The sequence below is a fragment of the Bacillus rossius genome, chromosome 7 (genome assembly GCF_032445375.1).
Source record: "Bacillus rossius redtenbacheri isolate Brsri chromosome 7, Brsri_v3, whole genome shotgun sequence".
Taxonomy (NCBI): Eukaryota; Metazoa; Arthropoda; class Insecta; order Phasmatodea; family Bacillidae; genus Bacillus; species Bacillus rossius.
The window spans coordinates 14,503,577-14,517,325 of NC_086335.1; the positions used below are offsets into that span (position 1 = coordinate 14,503,577).

General features: G+C 32.8%; 1 protein-coding gene across 1 annotated transcript in view; it reads left to right on the forward strand.

Annotated features, from left to right (window-relative positions):
• The first annotated feature begins 1,573 nt into the window (after positions 1–1,573).
• The window catches only part of LOC134533684 (sodium-coupled monocarboxylate transporter 1-like), a 99,063-nt gene continuing 86,887 nt past the window's right edge, over positions 1,574–13,749 (forward strand). The window contains exon 1 of the mRNA XM_063371239.1: positions 1,574–1,702. The gene's annotated coding sequence lies outside the window, so the exon portion shown is untranslated. The remainder of the gene's footprint in view (positions 1,703–13,749) is intronic.

Genomic DNA, 13,749 nt, shown 5'->3' on the forward strand with positions numbered 1-13,749 from the left:
ATGATGCATAGAGTTTAAGCATCACAGATACGACTTAAAATCATCTACACACCACTGTCTGGCAGGGAGAATGTTGCTAACGTTGACACATTAAAAATAAACGTTAATAAAAACATCTGGGATAAATGTATAGCACCGGTTGCAAATTTCTAGGTAAAATATTATGGATTTCCAAGATGGTGACCATCATCGGCTTACTCAAGGCTGGAAGTAGAGGAATTTAATCCTATTTTAGGACTTTCCACCATATTTTATTAAAAAGATATGTTGGCCTCCAGCAGAAGATAACAAGATCGCTGCCTCCAGCAGACGAAAACAAGATAGTGGACATGACGTAATAATAGCTGGCAATTTAGATGTATCTTGGCATTAGTGGTGGGTGGCCAGTCTGCCGGTGGCTTCCGTGGAGGAAGGATCCACCACTATTTTTAATCGAATGACCTCGCCAGTTTCGAACCAAGGACTACAAGCGCCATGATGTAGGGTTCTTTTTTTAAATTTTTTTAATTAAGTTTTTGGTAATTTTCCCAAATTTATCTGATAATAATTATTGATTTTCCAGATGGCATTTATTACGAAAACTGCAATAGCGACGTCATAATTCAAAATGTCACAAAGTTCTAGAAAACAAAATGGCAGAATTCAAAATAACGGAAAGTTCTAGAAAACAAATAGGCAGAATTCAAGATAGCGGATCCATGATGGCTGCCGGTGTGAATGTTAAGGTCAATTTTGAAGGTCAAAGTAATCCAAAATGGCCGACCTGACATCACAATCCAAAATGGCAGACTGGCACCAGGCACCACAGCTTGAAGCCTGGCACCGGACCGACTATTATATACTACCCGTCTACAATAACGTATATATGTGGAAAGTTATTACTTTTATTGTAAAATCACTTGGGAATTATAAAAGTTCATAAAAAATGCTATTTAATCAGGTCGTTGACACTTAATTGGTCTTTAGAATACATTGTAATTGTACTGGAACTTGATGATGCAAAGTGTTTTAGCATCACAGATACGATTTAGCTCATCGACACAACGCAACAGATATTAAAATTAATAATAATACAAACATCTGGGATACGTGTAGTAGCACAGTACCTCTCTGAGAATCTACAATTTAAAATAATGAGATATTTATAAAAAATATTATTTGTTTCTGCTACCCCGCATGTTACAAATAAAGTAACCTTCATTGCGCAATATTGTGCTTGATGTAAATCATAAATGCAAGGTAATACATGAGATACGAAGTAAGCTGAGGGTTTATTCTGCCAAGCGTCTCTGTCACGATGTGAGTAGAACTGTAAATATGAGAGAATAAAATTTTGCAACCATAAGATTTTCGAAAAATTGTTTAAATCAAATAATATTACACATAGTTTTAAGCTTCTTATCAGTTGAGTGGGCTTTATTTTATCACTTTAAAAAAGTGGTTGTATTTCCTTTACGTAATGCATACTTGTTACTCAATGGAATAAGAAGAAATATATTTTCATGTACTGATTTACTTCATAGAGGTCAGAAAAGATTTTAATAACAAAAAAAGGTTATCAGTACATTCCTTCGCACATTAACACGTGCCGAGCTTTATTTTTATCTCACCGAACAGTATACACTTTTGTTTCTTCAGAGGAGGTTTCTACGTCTAAGACTAACAGCTGTTAGTGCTGCTGTAGAAAGTGTGTATAGAAAAAGTAAGTTATTCAAAACGCTATTGTTAAAATTAATGTTTGCGTCATATTTAGTACATTAAATTATTATATATTTATAAGTGCTTTATTTCTTATTGGTATAATTTCGTGGCCAAGACTGTAACAACTTCTTGGCTTTTGAGTTTTAACAACGTAAAAATAATTGATGATTTTTCCGATGTTTGGACTTGAGTAGAAGCTCAGTTTGTCCAATTGGCTGCAACTTGGCAAGCCAGAACGTTGAGCACATCATTATTACCTTGAACGTGGTCCCAAACCAAAAAAAAATATAAATAAAGAAGTAACTATAATGATTACTTTTTCAAATGTTTTGGAATTATTTTTTTATTGAACAACTTGCAATTAGGTATAGACAGACACAATGTCAAAGAATGTGTATTAATAGAATTATAACTCCTTCTAGTAAAATAGAGTCTGATGTCAATTTATCATCCTTACCTTGTTTACTTCTAATTATAAAGATTGTTTCTCAATAAGGCAATTAACGCATTATTTTATCAAGCAGGTTCTTAAAAAAATATTTACATTTCTTACAAATGTTCCCTTATAGTAACTATTTCATGTATTTAGCGTCATAAATTTTTTAATGTGAGCGAATTGTACAAAACAAAATGTGTCAGCTTCCACACTTACTGGTAAATTTACGTTTCTGCTAGAAATATTACAAATGTTCTTACCTGAAAACTACGTTCAATGAAAGATTTATTGCTAGTAAATTGGACCTTATTGGCAGAAACATGTTCAACTGTATACAGTGCGCGCAGAAAATAAGAAAATAGTTAGGACATTGTTTAATCATTAATATGTGGATTTGAGTTATTATAAATACAGGAACATTAAAATTATTCCTTTACATCCGACTAAATTTTGAAGTTATACTTTTTTAGGCGCGTTATGAAAAAATGATGGAGTAAAATTTTAAGATGCGCGCACATCACTGTAACACCAAATTAACTGGTTGAAGCTGCGCGCACCATATGGCGACATTTTTACAGGAAGATGGCGGACCCATGTGTATGAATATAAACCCACATTAGGGGACATACCAAACATATTGGTGTGCCAAATTAAACTTAATGATAGTGAAATTACCATGGAATTTATTTTAGTAAACTAAAATAGTCATAGCATTGAGTAAATTCCAAGGTTTAAAAAATACCACATTATTTTGGTATTACATCAAATATAATACATAATTTCCTAGTAACCTTCTATCAGGAAAGTGTTTATACTGCGCGGTCAATATGCTGAAGGGCAGTGATTCAAAAACTTGGCGGTAGATATATTTTTTTAAATTTTTTGAAGTTATACTTCTTTAGGCGCGTTATGAAAAAAATGATGAGAGTGAAATTTTAAGATGCGCGCGTATCACTGTAATACAAAATTAACAGGTTGAAGTTGCCCGCTAAACCGCTCATTAAGTCTCGAAAAAAATCTAGCAACAAAATAGAAATAGACCTTCTATTAGTCGCGCATGTTGGCACGCTCGTCGCCTCTGATCACTTTTTTCATATTTATAATATTTATCCACATGTTTCTAGTTTCTACATTAACTACACGTGTTTTAGTTTCATACAAGTGCGAATTATATATGTGCTAATAAATTATATTCAGTAGTGATTTAAATTGAATATTTTTATTACTTACCATTATTAACAATTCGTAAATATTAGTAAAAAAATTGTGTCTTTATACATTTTCAAGTGCTCCAATATAATAAAGGTCAACTATCCGTATGTATTTTGTATTGATATAAATTAAAATATTATTATTTCATATAATTAATACTAAATAATATTAAATTATTAATGTTAAATATATATTATTGGTTATTTAATATTTACAAAATAAGGAAATAAATTTAATAAAACATTTACAAAAAAAATTGTCATAAAAATTAAAATCGAACAATATTTAAATTTTAATTTTTAATATTTACTATTAATTTGAATAAATAATAAATATTTATAAAATAAATGAAAAAATTTAATGAAAACTTTTTGATAAGAATTAAAAGTGAATTTTAAATTAAGAAAATAATAAATATTTAAAAAAAGAATAAACTAAAATTTAATTTTTGAATATATAATATACATGTATTTATTTTCTTTTAAAATATTAAATAATCAAGAATAAATATTTAAAATGAAGAATCTTATAATATTTAGTACAAATTATGTCATATAGAGGCCTATTTATTATTCTCTAAACTTTATTTATTAATTTTTCATATTTAAACAGAAATTTATTGACTGTGTTGACTATATTTTCCCAGCCCTTTTATTATTTTATTGTAATTAATTATTTTCATGCAATTAAAAACTATTTTTTAATGATGTCAAATAAGTATAACTTCTAACGCGCATACATAAGTACACGCACCCATTTTTTTTTACTATCAGAAGTGTTCGACTGTTGCTTCATCACCTTTCAAATACACTGCTGTTCCATCAAGTAATAGAAGATCCTGAGACAGTCTAGATATTTATTTCTCCGAGAATTTCGTAGATGACCAAGCAGCCTATACCAATAACAAGATAACACAAAAAGCCACGTAACATAAAAAAAAAACATCGTTTTAGTCCACTCTATAACCGTTTCCATACAGTTTAGTTGAAAGGAAAGAATTGTTAGAATGATGATTCCATCCTAAATTAACTAGCATTGGATTTATAAATATGGCAATAAACTATCTGACACAGCCAGAGCCTTTACACTTATTTCGTTTAAGTAAGTTGGCCTAGCTGATCATTAAATTTAATTCAATATTATATGATGGAGAGGATTTCCTTGAGTTAACTTAACCTGTTGGCAAAATGATAAAATTTTGCGCTTGATTTGCATCGGATTCACATACCAGGGGATTTTTAAGTGATTTTCTGTGATATGGGCAGTTTGAAATATATTCTGCATTTTCTACCACAAGAAGAAACAATAAAAAAGACTAACTTTTTGGCCGACAAGACCTCTCTACCACCAGTTAACATAGGCGTATTTATAAGTTATCATAAATACTATATTATTTAGAAACATATATTTTTTTCTCAAAAAATTTGAAAAAAGGAATTTGAATAAACCCAAAATACTTTGCCTTAAAAAGAACACAAAACCTAAAAAAAAGTCTTTAAAAGCTTACTGGCTTAAGCCGTTGATACAAGGCCCTTTCATTTGACCATAAAATTCTAATTCTTTAGTTTTTTTATCCAATAATTCCGCAAAAATTACATAATATAACAAAAAAAAATTGCATACTTCAAATGTTTAGTTACATAATCAATTTTGGCGTTGGTTCGATTCCCGGCGAGAGTAAACAATTAAGTTATTAAAAATATATTTTTTAAAAATACTTAACAATATTTAAAAAAAAATAATAAAAATTTCTTACGTCACACCAGGCCATCTTCAATTATGACCTAACTACTAAAATTTTTGCTTCTGCCGTCATATTGAAAATCCGGATTCATCATCAGATTTGAAAGGGAAAAATTTAAATTAAAAAAATGTAATTAATAAAATTTGAATAAAATTTTTTTAAAAACACTGTTGCACGTTTCTTAACGTCCACCATATTATACATGTTTGACATAATCGTGGCGCGTTTTGTTTGTGACACCATCTTGGACTCTAGATCATTGCACTTTTCGTTAGGACCACTATCTTGAAAATCCGTAATTATTATACTAGAAATTTGAAAAATAAAATAAAATTTGTAAAAACATATATAATAACAATTTTATAACATTTTAATAAAACACGCACTTACGTCCTCGGTTCAAACCCGGTGAGGTCAAAATAATATGACACGTCCTTTCTCCACGGAATTCAACGGCAGACTGACATCCCAACACTAATGCCAAGGTATGTATCGTCAGATAGTATTACGTCACATCCGCCATCCATCTAGTTTTCGTCTGCTAGAGGCCTCCATCTTGTTTAAGTCTACTAGAGTTCACTACCCACATGTTAAATTAATTTTTACCTGCTAGAGTGCAGTATTCATTTATTATTACTGTAGCACTTACCATGTTGACATTTGGGTGGCATCTTGAAATAAAAAAAAAATTAAAATAAAAATTCTAGATATATTCCAAAAATCATTAAAAAATCTGAAATAAATATTCATATTGAATCGATGGATAACTGTACTTATTTGGATTGTTGATATATTCAATGCAAAAAAAAAATAATTAAAAATTCTACATTAGTGACAATTTGTAAAACAATTAACATTTTTTGAAAATAAATATTTTATTAAATAGATCCTATACTACTACAGGAACACTGGCTAATGTCAGCAATTCAAAAAACCATTTTGTTCTGCCCTAGATTGAACTGACTAAATCTTGTCGCCAATCGGTTTACTGAAGACAGAGACCAGCCAGATCCTTTGCCTACACAGTATTTTTCTACCCGACAGAATTTCTCGATACTGTGTTTAAGAGACTGCTTCACATCGTCGAAATTGTAAATGGGATTTTTCACTGTCTTGAAATGCACACTTGTTCACTTTGTCCTCGAACGTATATGGTTTGCCATAAACACTGTCCAAAGCTCCATTTGTTCGAACAGCTTCAACTGCTCCAGTTTCTCCAAGTGATTTTAAGCTCCATTTGCTCCAAGAGCTCCAATGCTATAATTGGCTCCATTATACCAACAGATCCAAGTGCTCCAAAGCTCCAAATGCTCCAACTTCTCCAACTGGTCCAAGAGCTCCAATTACACTAAGTGCTCCAACTGCTCCAACTACATTCGGCTCAAAATGATTTCATTTTTGTTCGAACTTGGCCAGAAGGTTATTCGAAAAAAGGAAGCACAATTGTAATTTAATAAAAGAAAAAGAAGCATAAACGGAAGCACATTCGACAAAAAGGAAGCACACTCAACAAAAAGGACCCACATTTTGAATGTAAATTCAACATAAAAGGAAGCACATTTTACGAAAAGGATACGTTCTCAGTAGTAATATACGCGTGTACAGTCTTGTCTACGCACATTTAATTAAAAGGGCATTCATTTTCACAAACATTCTTCTCTGTAGGATTCGATAGACAATATTAAGTGAGGAAATAATGCCTCCAATATACATTGTCTTCAGCAGTAGTTTGGCTCCAAATGTCATTGGGTTCGAACAGTCATTAGATCCAAAAGTCATTGTCTACAACAGTCATTGGCTCCAACAGTTATTAGCTCCAACGGTCATTGGCTGTTAAGGTCTTTAGCTCTATCAGTCATTAGTATCCAACCGTTATTGGAACCAGTTATATTCGAAACCAACAGTCTTTTTCTCCAAAAGTCCATGGCGCCATAAGTAATTGGCTCCAAAATTTTTTTAGACTTAGCTGCTATCTGTCTATTAGACTAGGAACCTACGAAGCTACAAGACTACAGGACTAGAAGACTACTAAGCTACAAGTCTATGAGGCTACGACACTACTTGGCTCTAACTATCTTTGACTCCATTGAGCTACGAGAATTGATATAATTAATAAAAGTAACTGGTTGTAATTCTTTTATGTTGGATGCGGGATGCTCACTAACAATCGCAAAAAAGGAAGGCTTCTCTAGACATCAAGGAGAAGGAAGTTCCTCTTGCATGTTAGGGCTTCTCAGCTGTCCCTAGGCACATTATTTGACTTATTAATAGATGTTATTTGTTTGAAATCCGCCAGATAAAAAATATGTTACTTAAAATGAAATCGTGTCACTCATTTCAGTAAAAAATTTCGTTCTGTTTTCAGTTACTCAGAACTAAATAGAAACACTTGGAGAACATTAACATATTTCTTGACGGAAATAATGACCACACTGAAAAAAAAAAAAACTATAGCATGTTTTCCTTAATATCAGATAATATACAAAAATAATAATAATTACAAAAAAATTGGCATGTACTAGAATTCTATTCTTGTTCACCAAAAGTGAAGTTCACAAGATGGCAAAAGCTGTTTTTCGTAATTTTTATTTATTTTGTGCTTCCTTTTTTGTTGAAATTCCATTCAAAATTTTATTCCTTTTGGTTGAATGTGCTTCATTTTTGTCGAATCTGCTTCCGAATGTGTTTTCTTTTCTTCAATGTGCTTTCTTTTTGTTAATTGAGCTTCCAATTGAGCTTCCTTTTTCCAAATAAGCATCTGCCCAAGTTCAAACAAACAAAAAATGCAAATGAAATCAGTTAGAGCCCAATGTATATGGAGTAGTTTGAGCACTCAGAGTAATTGGAGCTCTTTGACCAATTGGAGAAGTTGGAGCAATTAGAGCAGATGGTACTGATACAGCAATTCGAGCATTTGAAGCTTTGGAGCACTTGGGGCTGTTGGTCTGTTGGAGAAAATTGTTACATTGAAGATCTTGGAGTGATTTGAGCTTTGGAGCACTTGGAGCAATTGGATCTGTTTGAGTAATTGGAGCTTTGGAGCTCTTGGAGCATTGAAGCAATGGAGGTCTTGGAGATTTAGAGCATTGGAGGTCTTGAAGCAATGGAGAACTTGGTGCTTAAAACACTTGGAGCAGCTGGAGCAGTTGAAGCTTTTAGAGCACCGGAGCTTTGGAGCACTTGGAGCGATTGGTGCTCTTAGAACTGTTTGAGCTGTTGGAGCCTTTGTAGCACTTGGAGCTGTTAAAGCTTTTGGAGTATTGCAGTAGTTGGAGCCTACCGTATATTGGCGAAACTGTATTCCTGTGATGAGGTCGCATCACACCACATCCAATTTTTGTCCATATGTACTTCCTTTTTGTCATTTCCTGTGTGTGTATTGCATGTTCGTTAATTGGACGTAGTTATGCAAAAAGGAACCAACCCACATGAAACCTATTCTAAGTACTGTATTTTGAAGTAAAAGTTAATTATAAATAGTAATTCTCCTATTGATAATATAATGTGGGTATAATTTTAATGGTCTAGTATAAATACTGATATAATAATAGCAACGACGGTACGATCAACCTTGTACTATTTTAATTTATTTTCAAATAAATTACATATAACAAAATTGTGTGTTGGTTCCTTTTTGCATAACTACGTCCAATTGCGCTTCCTCTGTGTCGAATTTTTGACCAAATGTGCGTAATTTTTGTAAAACGTGTGTACATTATTGTTCGGTATGTGCATTGCGTGTTTGATGTGCATATTTCGTGGTCATTGCGTTGTCATTACACGTACATTGCGTTTTCAGTGCGTTCATTGAGTGTTTGGTGTGTAAAATGCGTGGTCATTGCGTGGTCATTACATCGTCATTGCATGGTCATTACATCGTCATTGCATGGTCTTTGCATGTACATTGCGTGTCCTGTGCATGTATTGTTTACCCATTTTTTGTCATATTTGCTTCAAAATTTTCTTCTTTTTAAATGTTGTTTTGTCTTGCGTATTAATGAAAATGACTCGTGTTTTACTTGCATAATATAATTCGAATGGGTGCGTGTACATAATCGAATCCCCAGACGGCGGGGCTTTCAGTTTGTTTCTGGCTACGGCAGTGTAAGGATCACGTGGTTTTTTTCTCATCTGTTACATAAGTCGCGTAATTACCTGTTATTGTAAACTCGATGACATCTTATCCGACTTTAACGACAAACCCAATGGAAGATGTACCATTGTCTGCGGGAACCCTGGCGTCAGCAGCGACGATGGTGGTGCAGGTCCCGTTGGCAACGACGACGAAAACGCTGGAGGAGAGTTCAACAGTCGTGGTACCACCAGCAGAAGAGAGCTTAGTGACTACATTGATAGATGCAGAATAATCCTCGATGAACGACGTTTCGCCTCCGATGGAGATTTCAAGGGCTAGTAATTCGTCAACAACTATCGAGCATCAATGCCGTTACTGTAGCAAGATTTTCTCAAACAACATTAATGCTCGGCGACAAGAGATCAGTATATGTACTAAAAATCATCCTTGCATAAAGTTTGGCTGTAACCAATGACACAAACAATTTGCAAGGCATGATAGGTTGGAAAGACCCTTGAAGACATGCAAAGGTCCTACTGTACGACAGAAAGTAAAGGTTTCCCTTTAACAGTAATTAATCAATTAACTTAAGAGTACACTAGGAATTGGTATAACTAAAGCAAAATCATCGGGTTCGGGTCTGAAAGGTTAGTCTTCATCAACTAGACATCCTTGCAAATACTTTGATATGACATTCGCATTTTCGCTTGATGCATGAAGACATGAGATGAGAAAATGTGTAAAGAGTTCTTCTTATATGAAGTTTCACTGCGAAGTGTGCCATGTTTGGTTTACACGTATTGACAGTTTGCGACGGTATGCGAAATACTGTAAAGGTAAAATCCGTGTGCCTACTAATGAACTACCTACACGCATTTCCACTCCTTGCTTTAGATTGGAGTCTCGTATGTGCACAAGCACAAACACAGATGTTCATCAACAGAATGTGATGAGGCTTGTACATGAATCTAGGAATCAGACTGTGCTCGGTGCATTACAGGTAAATGGTAACAGTTTCCACTTGGTGAAATCTGCATTTCGTGGAAAGTTGAAAGACTACGTCTATCTAAATACGTTTAGTGTCTCGAAAGATATTTTTTACTTTTCTTGGCGATATCAGGCAGAAAATTATCAGCTTACTGATGTTGTAGAAACATACAATTAAAATATAACTTGTGGTTGAATGTATATATGAAAAACCATATCCATTCGAGGGCAAAGTAAACAAATTTACATTCAAGACAGTGATGACTCCCATTTACAATTCCGACGATGTGAAGCGGTCTGTTAAACACAATATCGAAAAATTCTTTCGGGAAGAAAAAGACAGGCAAAGGTTCTGGCTGGCCTCTGTCTTCAGTAAACCGATTGAAGCTAAGAATTAGTCAGTTTTTAACTAATGCAGATCTGAATGTTTACAAGATTGCTAACTTTGGCAAGTCATCCTGTAGTATTATATTATCAATGTAATAAAAAGTATTTATAAAAAATGATTTTTTTTAACCTGTCACTATTGTAGTATTTTTTATTAAAATTATTTTTTGCACTTGATTGGTCAATTATTGAAATAAGGACAGGAATCCATCTATTAAATAAGTAAAAATATTGTTGATTTTTTTTGATAATTTTTGTAATTCATCTTTAATTTCTAGTTTAAGTATTACAAAATTTCAATATGGCACTTAAATGTGTAGACAGTAATTATAAATGATTACTGCAATATAGCAGGTAAAAAATTAACAAACATATAGATAGTGCACTCTAGCAGACGAAAACCAGATAGAGGCCTTCAGCAGACGAAAAATAGATGACGGACGTGACGTCATACTAGCTGACGATATACTTGGCATTAGTGGTGGGAGGTGAGTCGGCCGGTGGCTTCCGTGGACGATCTGTGAACTTTTTTGACCTCACCGGGTTCAAACCATGGACGTAAGTGCTCGTTTTTTTATTAAAATTTGATTAATTATTTTTTTATAAATTTTAATTTGGTTTTCACAATTTCTAGCTAATGATAACGGATTTTCACGATGGAAGTTGTAACGGAAAGTGCAACAATATAGAATCCAAGATGGTGTACGTAACGAAACGCGAAATTATTATGTCATACACGGTTAAGATGGCGGGCGTAACGAAATTTGCAACGTTTCTAGAATCCAAGATGGCACCCGTAACCAAATGTGCAACAGTGTTTTAAAATATTTTTATTACAATTTTAATAAGTAAGTGGTTTTATGATTTTTCTAATTTTTCCAAATTTTCTAGTATAAAAATTATGTATTTTCAAGATGGCGGCCTTCACGATAATTGTAGCAGTTAGATAAAAATAGAAGATGATGATTGACGTCATAAATATTTATTTTTATGTTTGATTTTATAAAGAATTTTTAGTTTATCACTACAAAGTATAAAACAAAGTCACTTCCCGCTGTCTGTCTATCCCTATGTATGCTTAGATCTTTAAAACTACGCAACGGAATTTGAAGCGGTTTTTCTTAATTGATAGAGTGATTCAAGAGGAAGGTTTATATTTATAATACATGCATATTATAGTAGAGAAGCACTGATAAGTTTAGAGGTTTCTAATGTGATATCGTAAATAAACCGATTTTTTTGCGCTTACATTGCAAACGCTGGCTGAACCCTACGAGATAGATCAAAATAATCTTTTACAGTATTATACACCATAAAAAGTTCTACAAAAAAAAAGTCCGTGATAGTACATGTCTATCTCTAAGGGATAACCCACAATAACCAATTTGTATCCTGTACATTTTACGAGAAATAATGGCTTATTTACGAAGCGATTTTAAGCAATACAGCATTAATCCTTAGCCAATTAAGTACCTAAAATACATGGTGCATTTAATACAGATTTATATGGAGCTTTACAGAATGTAATTTAAATGAATATTTTGGAAGATATTACAGATTTAAAATGCAGGGACACAGCGGTTGCGGCGGTACCGACCGGGGGGCCGGTATAAAAATATTCTGTAGTATAATTAGAATCAGCATTGCACCATTGCAAAGCCGGCGTGGGTAGCTAGTTATTAGTAAATTAAATGTTTACTCTCGCTGAGAATCTAACCAAGGTCCGAAATCGATTAATAACTAAAAAATTGAAGTAATCAAATTATTAATTTGTTTTTGGAATTTTTTGGTCACAAATTAAAGAGTTTGAATTGTATGGTCAAGGTCAAGATCAAGGTCCTTGTATCATTGTATCAACGGCTTATTGTGGTTTGCTTTTAGAAGTCTAAAGCTTTTTTTAGGATTTTTTTTTCTTTCTTAGGCAAAAGTCTTTTAAGGTTTTTCAAATTCCTAATTTTTGAATTTTTGAGAAGAAAAAAAAACAGGAAATTTTCCTCAGAACGAAAATTTTTTCCCTCGAAATAGGGATATTTCTAGGAATTTTTTAGTTATTTTGAGTCATTTTTGAGGGATTTTTAAGGTCGAGGTCATCCAATATGGCCGCCGTAACATCACAATCCAAGATGGTGCACCCCGGCACCGGCATCACATGCCACAGAGAGGGCAGAAAATACTTTTACGCACTACTCAGCCTAGTTCGGCTTTGAGAAAAATCTTCGCAGGTGATTACTTATACATTTTAATCATCGATTGTACACCAAGCATTTTTGATGTATAAACAACTAAGCTCTCCGCATTCGGCAGTAAGTAGAGGTAATTTCGTGAATGGAAATGGTTTGGAACGGAAATGAGTTCCTAAACCAGGTGTTGTCATCTGTGAGAATCTCAGAAATCTCGAAAAAATGGTGCGGTGCACCTGCATGATTAATCAGCATTTATTTAACTCTACGAAAATCGAGAAACTTACTAAGCGCATTTGTGTACCAAACTAAACTTTATATTATTACAACTAAGCTTTTTTCTACCTTTATGACACAATTTATGTTAAGAAAGTAATAATGAAAACTTGAAAAAGCAAATAAATATTTTGGCAAACTTTAGTTTATATTCAAAAACACAAGAATTTATTAGCCTATATTTATATTTAAGACTATCTTAAAAAAAAGAATTTCGTTGTTAATTTTTTTAATTTAAATGTTAAACAGTTTAATAGCTCAATGAAGTTAAGGTTTGTTTGTAAAAAGGATCGAGAGACTGGTTTCTGTCTTTTAAGCAAAAACAAATCTACATGCATATACCTAGTGTTATTATACCCTATTTATTTTAAAATATTTCGAGTTTATTTTATTAATGTATCTTTTAGACTGAAACTTTGAAATAAATAAATAAGCTATCTTATTTATTTAATTCATGGTTTCAGTCTAAAAGATACATTAAGAAAATAAACTCGAAACAATTTAAAACAAATATTATAACATTACGTATATGCATGTATAATTGTTATTGCTTAAAAGACAGAAATACATATCTGTAATGCCAAGTTTGTTCCAACACAATACATTTTTCTGGCTAGTAACTTATATGTAGGTATTTTTAATTTTGTGATCATATCTCGTTATGACTATTCAAGTTCACATAAGATATTCCAGAATTGTTTTGCTGCCATAAAGTTTACTTTGGCACAAAAATACGCTTAGGCCTAGTACA